Source organism: Mirounga angustirostris, unplaced genomic scaffold, assembly GCF_029215605.1.
Source record: "Mirounga angustirostris isolate CCGP_5_RB_7025 unplaced genomic scaffold, mMirAng1.0.hap1 SCAF_3, whole genome shotgun sequence".
Classification (NCBI taxonomy): domain Eukaryota; kingdom Metazoa; phylum Chordata; class Mammalia; order Carnivora; family Phocidae; genus Mirounga; species Mirounga angustirostris.
The window spans coordinates 3,016,730-3,027,725 of NW_026991711.1; the positions used below are offsets into that span (position 1 = coordinate 3,016,730).

General features: G+C 47.9%; 1 long non-coding RNA gene across 5 annotated transcripts; it reads left to right on the forward strand.

The window, feature by feature from the left end:
- Nucleotides 1-2,901: 2,901 nt before the first annotated feature.
- On the forward strand, nt 2,902-10,759 carry LOC123839893 (uncharacterized). Of its 5 annotated transcripts, XR_006789783.2 has the most exons (6): nt 2,902-3,116; nt 3,309-3,398; nt 6,660-6,787; nt 8,666-8,902; nt 9,624-10,391; nt 10,481-10,759. It is a non-coding gene; the product is annotated as an uncharacterized LOC123839893 (long non-coding RNA). The 5 variants fall into 5 exon arrangements; XR_006789779.2 differs by lacking the exon at nt 6,660-6,787 and having other exon boundaries at nt 2,906-3,116; XR_010409910.1 differs by lacking the exons at nt 3,309-3,398; nt 6,660-6,787 and having other exon boundaries at nt 2,933-3,116; nt 9,624-9,702; nt 10,286-10,391.
- Nucleotides 10,760-10,996: the final 237 nt, after the last annotated feature.

Sequence of the window (10,996 nt, forward strand, 5' to 3'; positions counted from 1 at the left end):
ATGAAATAAAATGCACTCAAAACCACTTTAACTTTGCAATGTTTTGTGGAACGGAGTTGCTGATAAATCTTAAAAGAGGTAAAAGAAAATAGAAAAAATAAAATGTATAGTTGGAAATTTTTTTTCTTATTGGAAAAATGTCATTAGGAAGGCAGGACTAATCTATTACATCATCGAATAGTCATAAGTTCTAAAATTCTTGGGAATTACATTGTAAGAGACTTCAAAGTAATTTCTGTAAAAACATGCCAACGCTGGGGGAGTTTTCCATCCTCACATGTGTACGTAAAAACTTACCCAGATACACTTGAGCGACATAAAACAGTGAAGGAAAGAATAAAATCGGCATTTTATCAGATTAGCCCCTCCACTGAAATGAGGGCAGTAAGATAACTAATAGCGCTGATGAAAGACTGTCAATTTGTGGGTGATGTGCACAGAGAATGTCAGAATCGGTCTTAATTAGTGAGACATTCTTGGGTTTGTCAGTGTGGAAGAGACAGCTGTGGCCGATTTACATCAGGTTATAAACACCTGTTTGCTGAACACACCCATGCAATGGGTCCCGGGACCAAGTTGATACCCATGCAATGGGTCCCGGGACCAAGGGTGGAGCCAGGGACACAAATGGAAACTCTGACAGGGTTGCAGCACAATGTGAGGAGGAAGAGCCAAGGCTCGACATGCACAGTGTCACGTCCAGGTAGTGCCCGCAGCAGAACATGACTTAGAGATCAAAATGCTAAGTGCCTAATGACGTTTAATTGTAGGGTGTTATGAAGATTCACGGTGGTTTGCAAAAGCAGAGATACGACTGCTGAAGCTTCAAAATATCAACAGGATCTTTTCACAACATCCCGCACCCCGACCCCAAGTCATCAGCTGTTTTGATGGCAGAAATTAATTGGCAACACCACCTGGGACACGACAGTCATGCCTATATCGCATTTACAACGGATTTTCCCAAGATTCCCACTTAAAAACACTCTGTGCTCTAGTAATTATTCCTGTCAACATAAAAACACCAGAGCAGCAGAAATGGCGTCCTGATGGCATGTTCCCATTGATTTGTCTTGGGAACTTTTATTTCGTGGAACTTTGTAAATATGGCAAGTCATTGCATGATAATACCATCAGGGACTTCCACCCAGGAAACTTTGGACAGGTGTCCTCGACTGTTATCTGGGAAGCAATGAGTGCTTTGCTTCTCTATGTGTCCATTTTTTATGTCTTATGTCTTTTCAAGGAAATGGAAGATGGGATTTGAAAGACATCTCTCAGGTAGAATAAGCAGATCTTGAAAACTTATTAAAAGTGTTTGTTTTAGGAGAGAGAAGAATCTGGGTTGACAGCAAAGCTCTCATATTTGGTATCTTGGGTGTATGGTGATGATATTTTTAGCCAGGCTTGAGAATACAAAAGTTAAAATGAATTTTTGATTAGGAGTAGAGAGAAAGTCCCATGTGGACATGAAAAGTGAGAGCCTGAAGGCTATCAGGGCACGTATGTGGCTGAAGGACCCATGCAGATTCAGTGTGGAGATCCAGGGAGAACACGAATTAAGGACCAGGACAGCTATGCTGTCACTGCTCATGTCAACAGTAGCTCAGTCGTGGTGGATGTAATCCCCTGGGGAAAGAAATGCCCAAGACGGAGGGGGACTACGCGCCATCTTCCAGAAACCATGGGGTCAGGCATTGGCACGAGAGCCAAAAGAGAAAGGAAAAAAGTGTAGTATGAAAGGGATCGAAGAAAGGCTTGTGCCACGTAAGTAGGAGGCTAAGATTCAAGAAGAGGGAATGTGCTTGGGGAAGGCTGAGAAGCCCAGCCAGTGTGAGTACTGGGGAGGAAGAGCACACACCAGCCCAATCTTTCACACTCCGTAACATGGCGGCCATTGCACTCCTCCTTGGCTCCTATCAACTCTAAGGTTCTCTGGATAAACACGACTCCTAATCTGTCCTGTTAAATGTAGAGCAATCGTGGGATTAGATGTATGCTTTTTCCTCCCAAAGTATAGATAATAGGCAACTTGACTATTGCCTTAATATGAAAGAAAACCCCTTAATATGAAAGAAAACCCATGTGAATTTTAGACTTGGTGGGGGCTTAGTAGAAATTTTGTAGTGGCTGTGGTAGGCAGAATAATGGCCCCTCCAGATATCCACACCCTAATCCTTGGACCCTGTGAGCGTACTACCTTGCATGGCAAAGGGACTTTGCGGGTATGATTAAGGTTAAGGACCTTGAGGTGGGAAGGTCATTCTGGATTATCCAGTGGGCCCAAGGTAGTTGCAGGATTCCTTAAGATCTGAGAAACTTCTCCATTGGCAGAGAACCAGGGAGATGGCAGGGTGAGAGGGGCCTGGCTTGCCAACACGCAGCTGCTCTGAAGATGGGTTTGGGGCTGTGAGCCAAGGAAGGGGGTGGCCTTGAGACACCGGAAAAGGCAAGCAAGCAGATGCCCCCCCAGAGCCTCCAGAAGGACCGCAGTCCTGCTCACGCCTTGACTTGAGCCCAGGGAGACTCATTTTGAATGTCTGATCTCCAGAATAGTAACGAAATACGTTTGTATTGTTTAACAAATTACCAAGTCGATGGTAATTTGTTACAACACAATAGTAAATTAGTAAGTGGCTTTTTAAACACACAGTGTGGTGACATTTGTGTTCTTAGTTCATATTTGAATACATATGTGAAGGAACTGTATGTTTTTAAGCATAGAAGGACCTGCTTAATCACACACAACTATTTATATACAATAAAAAAAAATGTGGTCTCAGAGGTAGAAAAAAAAAGAAATCATTGCTAAATAAGAGGATTTCTTATTCTTTTTTCAAACAGACCTAACACTTTGCTCCCAAGGAGAGAAGAACAAAACCTGCCCTGCTTTGGGCCACCTGGGTCACACTCCGATCATGTGACGCTGAGAGTATTCCAGTTCCTGAGCTAAAAATAAGTTGATGACACTGTGTTCCGTTAACGAGTACATGATCTTATCAGAGGACTCCGGGCTTTGATCTGGAGTTCATTCGCTTAAAATCTTCATAATTAGTCTTCCTTGGGAACTCTGCACTGCCTTTCTCCGTCCTTATTTGTTTCCTGTTGAACGATCAGTAAGTACCATTTATTATTGCACATATGGTTGTTGTTTCTCAAAAAGAAACATCTTTTCCCCCTCTAAAGTCTTAAATGTAGTCATTCTTGTTCCTGTCTTATTTAAAACATTAACAATTCCCATCACTGTCAGAAAGAACTAGACCAGATTGTTTTCTTCACTGGGGTCAGATCAGTACTCTCTTTTCCAGACAGCTCCAACTTGCAAATGGGTTATGTCCCATAGTTCACGTTCAAGTCTGTTGTTTGGAATTTGGAACAGATTTCTCCAGACAAACAAGGTAATAAAAGATGATTTGGTCCCTGGGCTGCTTTTTGTGGTGTATTTGAATGGTCCCAATCGAAGTGCTAGGATCTGGGAACAGAGGCCTTTCCCTGCAGCAGAGAGAAACAGGTGACTTCAGACGTCCAGACTCCAGAACTGTGGTATATAACTTTCTCTTGCCTATAAGGCACCCAGTCTGTGATATTTTGTGATAGCAGGCCAAACAGACTCAGACACCAACATTCCAAGGACTTCTGTTGGATGGGATGTGTGTGGTCTCCGTAGTCTTTTTGTTAGCAAGCCTATGTGTTTATTAGGGGACAGCCTGGCCAAATGCCTGCCAGTTATACTATCTCTAGCTGAGTGTCCCCAGACTTCTGACCATGTGCTCACCTAATCATAGACTGCTAGGTTTTATACTACGTGGCTCTGTCAACTTGGCCACAGCTGACTGGGCCGAGGATGGACACCTGCCTCAAATGGGCCCTTGGTAGACTGGCTTAGAAGTACGAGAGAGCAGCCTCACGGAGGATTCACACTTGGGCTGCACCTATGTGCTGCTCTTCCTAGGACAGCCCAAATGTGCATCTTCTACCCCTAAATTAGTGTTGAGTGTCCTTTTCATACCCAGAGGTGTTCCGGTTCAGACGGTGGTCACCCTACCTACACTGCTGGGCATTTGGCTGAATTGTGAGGTTCATAAGGTTTGAAGGGCAGCACAGGGAGGGATACTGGGGCAAGTGTGGAAAAGCTGCAGAGCCAAGTCTAGTGGGGACCCTCAAATATCCTCTTCTAAGGGATGGCCTCAAGCTAGATGAGTCTGCTCATTGATCCAACCAGTATCTGTTGAATCCATCACACTTGGCAGACACTGCCAAAATCAGAGGACCCTGCAGGGACTGGCTAGGTGTGGTCTGATGGCCAAGCAAGTAGCTGACCCACCCATGTGACTGGTGCCCTGGGAGCAGAAGCCATGTATTTTCAGGCAGCATGGAAGAGGGGTCCTTCCCCCAGACTTGTGGTATCAGGAAAGGCTTTCCAGGAGACAACATACACAATGAGCCCAGGAAGGAGAGGTGAGAGCAAAGCACGGGGCATAGGGGCAAGTGCCAGGCCGGAGGGGGTGAGCATGGCAAATGTGAAGGATGTGAGTGATGACCTGATCTGAGTGGTACCCACCGGGGCACCAAGAGTGGGGTCCCTGGACCAGCAGCCCAAGCATCCTGGGCACATGTGAGAAGTGCACATTCTCATCCTTCCCCGGACCTCCCGAGTCAGAAACTCAGGAGCCAGGGCCCATTACCTGTGTTTTGGCAAGGATCCCGGGGACTCGGATGCCTGCTCGAGTGGGAGCACCCCTGCTGCAACCTCCCATAGCCAATGCTGCTCCCACTGGAGCCACTTCTTTGGGGAACCCGAGGACCTCTGTGGTAGGTGCCTTCATAGTACACCCCTCTGCACAAGGTTCTTGCTCCCTGCGAAGTCCGACTCCCAAGCACTCCTGTCATGCTTCCCGACTCTGGAGCCTCCAGTGCACGACACTCATGGCTTCGGATTTGAGAACCTCCAATTTTTCTACCCTCTCTGAGACATCCCCTGGACTACAGTTGGCTGGATGACAGTGAAAATTCATCTTTACAGGCTTATAGCCTTAGCAGAAGGAGAGGGAGGGAAATGTGGTTCCATTTGGTCTGTACTACTGTCTCTTCCATGATGCTGACTCCTTGGCACTGAGACTGCTCTGGGTGGAGATAATCCACAGGATAGAGCGAGCCTGCGTCCCGTGGTGGAGGTACCGACGCTGGGATCACACTGCCTGGCTTCCAATCCCGACGTCAGTGCTTACTTGCCGCGCAGTTAAGGATGGGGCACTCAACCTCCTTCTGCTTCAGTTCCCTTCTCTATAAAATGGAGATGGTCTTTCCTACCATGTGGGATTATTGTGCATAATAAATGGATCCATAAATGTGAAGCCCTCGACACGGGGCCAGGTGTGGAATACAGCGTCCAGGAGTACTGGCGATTGCTTTCAGCTCTGTGGTGTCTCTCCATATCAGAGGGTTATTGCCTCTTCCTCGAAGCACTGTCCCTGTGAGGCTCATGACATAAAAACACTGAGATTGTCTGCCTTTTCCTGACTTCTCGAGTGAAGACCTCCCCAGATCACTGAGATTGATCAGCAGCTCTGAGGACAGTTGCTGATGAGCTCATTTGCTCGAATACATAACGGCTGTCAGTGACTTGGCCCTCCCTGGCACATAGTGCTTATTTATTAAGGCCATGCCCCATTCCTTGGCTGCCTCTTTGATCAGTTTTTGACAAAAAGTCAAATAACTTTAGAAAAAGCTGCATGAAGGATTACAGGTTCTTCCCAGCCAGACCTCCCACAACTTCTACATAGAAAGTTGGTCGGTGGAATATGCAGCGTTTCCCAAACTTCTCTAATCTCCAAGCATTTTTTGTTCCATGGGACCGCACCTCAGAAACACGGCTTTCGCGGGCGCAGGTGCTGGAGCAGGAAGCTGTGTGGGGAGGGGCTGCCCCCGTCATGCGAGTAACTGTTCGTGGTCCTGAACCATCGCTTTGGGCTAGCACGGGGCTGGCTCCTAGAAATCCAGGAGAAGCTTCTGTAGACTCTTCCAAGGATTCTGCACACAGGAGGGTAAAGATAGTGCTGGGAGACAATGGAAGGATGAGGGAATGAGAAATAGCCAAGCCTACTGGAGAAGCAGATCCCTGAGAGGCTGGCAGGAAAAGAGAAATAAAGAGAGCCTTTTTGCAGTTGTTTTAAAACTTGTTACTGAGAAGGTCATCCCCATGCCCCACGACCAAAACTTAGAAGGACAAAAGGAGAGCCAGAAACTAATGCGCCAGGTGGTTTAGGCAGAACAGGTGCTAGGTGGACAGATAACCTTGCCCGTGCTGTCGGTGTCCCTGAGTTAGGACAAAGTGCTCATGGCTTTTGTTAGTATTTTTTAACGTTAGGAAAAATTTGCAATTTAATGTAGGTTGAAGCATTTTTCCTTGTTGTAAAAGGTAAATAATGTTTTTCAAGCCGTGGGTAATTGTGAGAGGATGTGTCCCACCTCACCTCTCCTGGGCTTCAGACCAGGGACACCCTGCAACAATGTGGATGGGCCTCATCCAATCAGTTGAAGGCCTTAAGAGCAAAAAATGAGGTTTCCCCAGAAGAAGAAATTCTTTTTTTTTTTAAATGTGGAACGCTTCATGAATTTGCATGTCATCCTCGGTTTGGGGTGTATCATTCCAATTTTAGTATGGGCTGCCAAAGCAAGCACCCAGAAGAAGAAATTCTGCCATAAGACTACAGCATTAATCCCTGCCTGAGTTTCCAGCCTGCTGGCCTGTCCTTTGAATTTCAGATTTGCCAGCCCCTACAACCAGGTCAGAAAATTCCTTAAAATCTATAAATAAATCTATTATCTATCTATCTATCTATCTATCTATCATCTATCTATCACCTATCATCTCTCTATTTATATCTGTCATCTATCTATCTAATATCTATCTACCTATCATCTATCTATCTATCTAATCTATCTATCATCTATCTTTCTATCTCCTACTGGTTGTTTTTCTGGAGAATCGAACTGACACAATTATGGGCAAGGGTCAGCAGCCCCATGACACCCCAAGTCTGCTGCAAGCACAAGGGCTTGGGGATGTCCTCTAATATCGACACTAAAGCAGGTCTCCTACTTCCTGCTCAAATCTTTGCTATCAACCAGCCGATTCCCTTGCTCAGAGAAACTACTCTAACTCCATGGCTACTCACTATTTTATAAGTTTCAGAGAATAAAATGCTGCTGGGATCTTAACCACTCCTGACTCTAAATTCAAGTCCATCATTGCAAGAGAAAAATGGCCTGGATCTGCAGAAGGGGCAAGTATCATGGTTCATAAGTTGAACACATCCCTTCCGTGGCCAATTGCCGTGACCCAGGGTCTAGCCGTCCAGTGCAGCTGCAAGGAGCACTTGCCTCCATGGTGGCCGCTCCTCTGTGGTCAGTCCCCTGTTGAGGTTCCCACTTGGAGATCAGATCACCGATTTATCCATCCTTGAGCCGAGGTGAGCGGCCCTGCTATGCGGAGCGAGCTCACTCCACCCCATTTTGGTGAGACGGTGGTCTCCCCGCTAAGCCAGGGTTTTAATCTGAAGTCGGCCCCGTCACAACAGCGCCTTGAAGAGATATTTCCCGTCAGCCTGCCATGCAGAGGGTGTTGTGCTGGGCCCTGCAGAAGATGCCCCATCAATCAGGCACATGGAGCTCTCACACAGTTCTCGTCCTGGTAGACACTGGAGCAAAGTGCTTCCGGTGCCAAGATGAAGCAGGCGTCCTTGCAGCTGAACTGAGTCGGAGCGTAGGCTCTGGAAGATCTGGTCATCACAGTGAGGCTTGAAAAGTCATGTTTTGTTCGTTTGATGTCTTGGAAATCACAGTGATACAAATGAGATTGTTTATGATATTTATGACTGCCTTGGGGAATGTGTGAGTTGAGTCGTGGATCATTAAAACGTATTTGTCACGTGTGGCCAGCACGAGCGCCTCTATCAGTCAGAAGCTGCTTGAGAGCGTGGCCACTTGGGTCAAGTTGACAGTTCTGCGAATCGGGCAGGGTCCAGCTTGTTGTCTCCTAAGCAGAGCCTCCAGGACCGGTGTGGAGCTGTGACTGGCTGCCTCTCATACTTTCAACCTACGTGCTGCAAGAGCTTCTCGGCGTTCGAGCTCGCTCTGTTAGACCGCGAGTTCTTGCCTTGTTTGAAGATTTCCTTGTTTGGCGGGGTGGGCAGGGCTCCCTTGGTTAGGGAGGAGAAGCTGTGTTCTTCCTTTTTTAAAATTTTGTGGAGATCATGATATATGATATTGCTCAAAAATATTCCTGGGTAGATACACATACTTTGAAAGAAATCTAGAGATGATGTTTCTACTCAAGTGTTTTTCTGGGGGGTATGTGCTGTATGTTTGGTATGATAGGTCAGTATGGGGTGATGGGGGGGCACAAGTGGAGGTTCCTTAATTACTAAGTGAGTGGTATCTTTCTCCAAGTGTGAGTTTCTCGAAGCCAAGATTTTAATCAAATGTGTAGAATAGGATTCATTGTTCTTCCTTCTATATGGCTCTTCTTATTGGCAAATACCTTCCGGCTGGTCTTTGTGTATATGTGTACATTGTGGTTGGAGGAAGTTGGCCAAGTGATGTCTAGAATCTATATAATCATTTAAAATATCAAGTTCTCTGTCTGTGTGTCCTTGGTCAAAAGGAAGCCCAGCCCCTGACGGCTGACCCATTCTGACGCTGACCTCAGCTCGCCTGTGACCGGGCAGCCACCAGGCCACCAGCCACAAGCGAGGAAGGTGGGCTCGTTCCCAAACGATTTCCAGCTGGCCCCGACCTCCCTCTCCACAGGACGGACGCCTGACATTCGAAGACTCAGTCCTGGAATCGTAAGACTGTTCCTAGTCCACAATAGATGACCAGTGATTGTCCCTCGCCTCGGGTAGGTCTTGTGAAATCACAAATGCTTATCCATCATTGACGCCCGAGTGAGGGTCACTGTCGGACTTTTCCTTTCAACAAACGGAGAAGTCAAAGCGCCTGCTTCTGTGGAATTCAGGGTAGTCCCCGGGCGGGCAGATTCGGGGCTGCGAGGGGATCCGATGCCTCTGGAGGAGTAGCAGTGAAGGAAGGAGGTGTGCTCGAGATGAGGCGAGAGATCTGGGGAAAATCCAGCAATGCTCCGTGTCCCCGCCGAGTCGTCAGCCTCGCGGGCCACTAGCATGCTCCCAGGAAGCTCGCCCTACGGTTCCCCTTCCTCTGGCTTTTCTTAATTTTTTATTTATTTATTTATTCATGAAAGTCAGAGAGAGAGAGAGAGGCAGAGGCAGAGGGAGAGAAGCAGGCTCCCCGCCTAGCAGGGAGCCCGATGCGGGACTCGATCCCAGGACCCTGGGATCATGACCTGAGCCGAAGGCAGACGCTTAACCATCTGAGCCACCCAGGCGCCCCTCCTCTGGCTTTTCGTGACCTTCTCCATGACCTTCTCCCAGGGCATCTCCTGCAGGTCTAGGGCGGCAGGGGCTGGGAGGGAGGTTAGCTCCGTGGGGGAGACAGGTCTTCCGGGCTTCTTCTTCCATCGGTGCAGCTGCAGACTGGTTTCGAGCATTTCTTGTGCTTCACTTTACGGTGCCACAAATAAAATGTATCCCGCATTGGTGTAGACAGATTCCGGAGTCATTCATGGATTCCTAGAAAGTAGCGGGCCGCCTGTGCATGCAATGAAGCCAAGTAAATGCAAAGGTAATGCAGACGGGCTCACCGGAGATGTTGCAGGACAGCCTTGGGCATAGAGCCTGGGGACGGGGCGGGCACCGGCCGGGACAGCTTCGGTTCTCTGGCTCGGCTTGAGGGGCTCTGCTCCCCATGGTTACTGTATTGGAGTGCAGATCCTTGGGCAGCATGCAGCAGATGTGAGCACAGTGTCTCAGTCATGAAATCAGCCTCTCCTCGGGACGGCGGAGGTCGTGCATTCTTGCTGCAATGCTCCTTTCAGAGCAGGGCGGGCTGTGACCCCATCAGGACACTCACAGAGTGTCCTTGGAGCACGGGTCAGAGCTCCGATTTTGTTTTCGCTCTCTCCCTTGGGCGCAGAGACCCGGAGAAGCCAGCTGTGGTGTCTGATGTGAGTGACAAATACGTTGCGTCTTCAATAACCCACATCACAGGAGCATCACTCAGCTCGGGAGGCAGGCGAGCAGTCCCCTGGGCATAATTAGACGCGCGGTGGCGGTCTGAATTCAGAACTTAGTGAGGTCTCAAATGTCACCCACTCCCAACATCACGGTAACCTGTGACGTGATGGAGGAACCGCCCTGTGTTTTAGGAGGTACCCGGTCCGAATGTCCCACTGAAATGGCAGCAGTCTAGCTGAGAATTTTAAGGGAAACCGTCTTTGGTTAGATTTCATCTGACACGAACAGTTCTGTTTGGTGGGTAAAGTCAGTTATTATGTATTCATGAATTTATTCACTTATTTATGTTGATGTATCGCTGACATGCAGTGTTATATTTATTTCAGGGGCACAACACAGGGATTCAAGAGTTGCACACAGGAAGCTACGCTCCCTGCCGTGCGTGTGGTCACCATCTGTCACCAGCATCACCTGCTGTCACTGTCCATCCTGTGACTCTTTATAACTGGAAGTTTGTGCCTCTCAATCCCCTTCACCTACTTCGACCCTCCCCTCCGGAGACCTGTTTCCCTGTTTGTGTTTTAGGTTTCACATGTAAGTGAAATCTTTAAATAAGCAAAATGCTAAATGAAACTGATGTTTGCTTGTGAGTTAAGTCCTCTCTTAGAAAGTTTTCCGCTGGGAAGGCTGGGGTGGGGGATGGGGAGGGTGGCTACGAAATGGGACCGAAGCTGGAATCCCAGGCCCGGGCTGGTCTGTACCACACCATGACTGGCTGCTTGGAGGTGAGGTCCCCAGATGATGTCCCCAACTGCTATGTCCATAACTGCATTTTCTAAAGGCTAAGCAACTTTAAAGGAAATGCCCCTCAGATTTCACAATGATTAGCAAGGAGGGCAGGG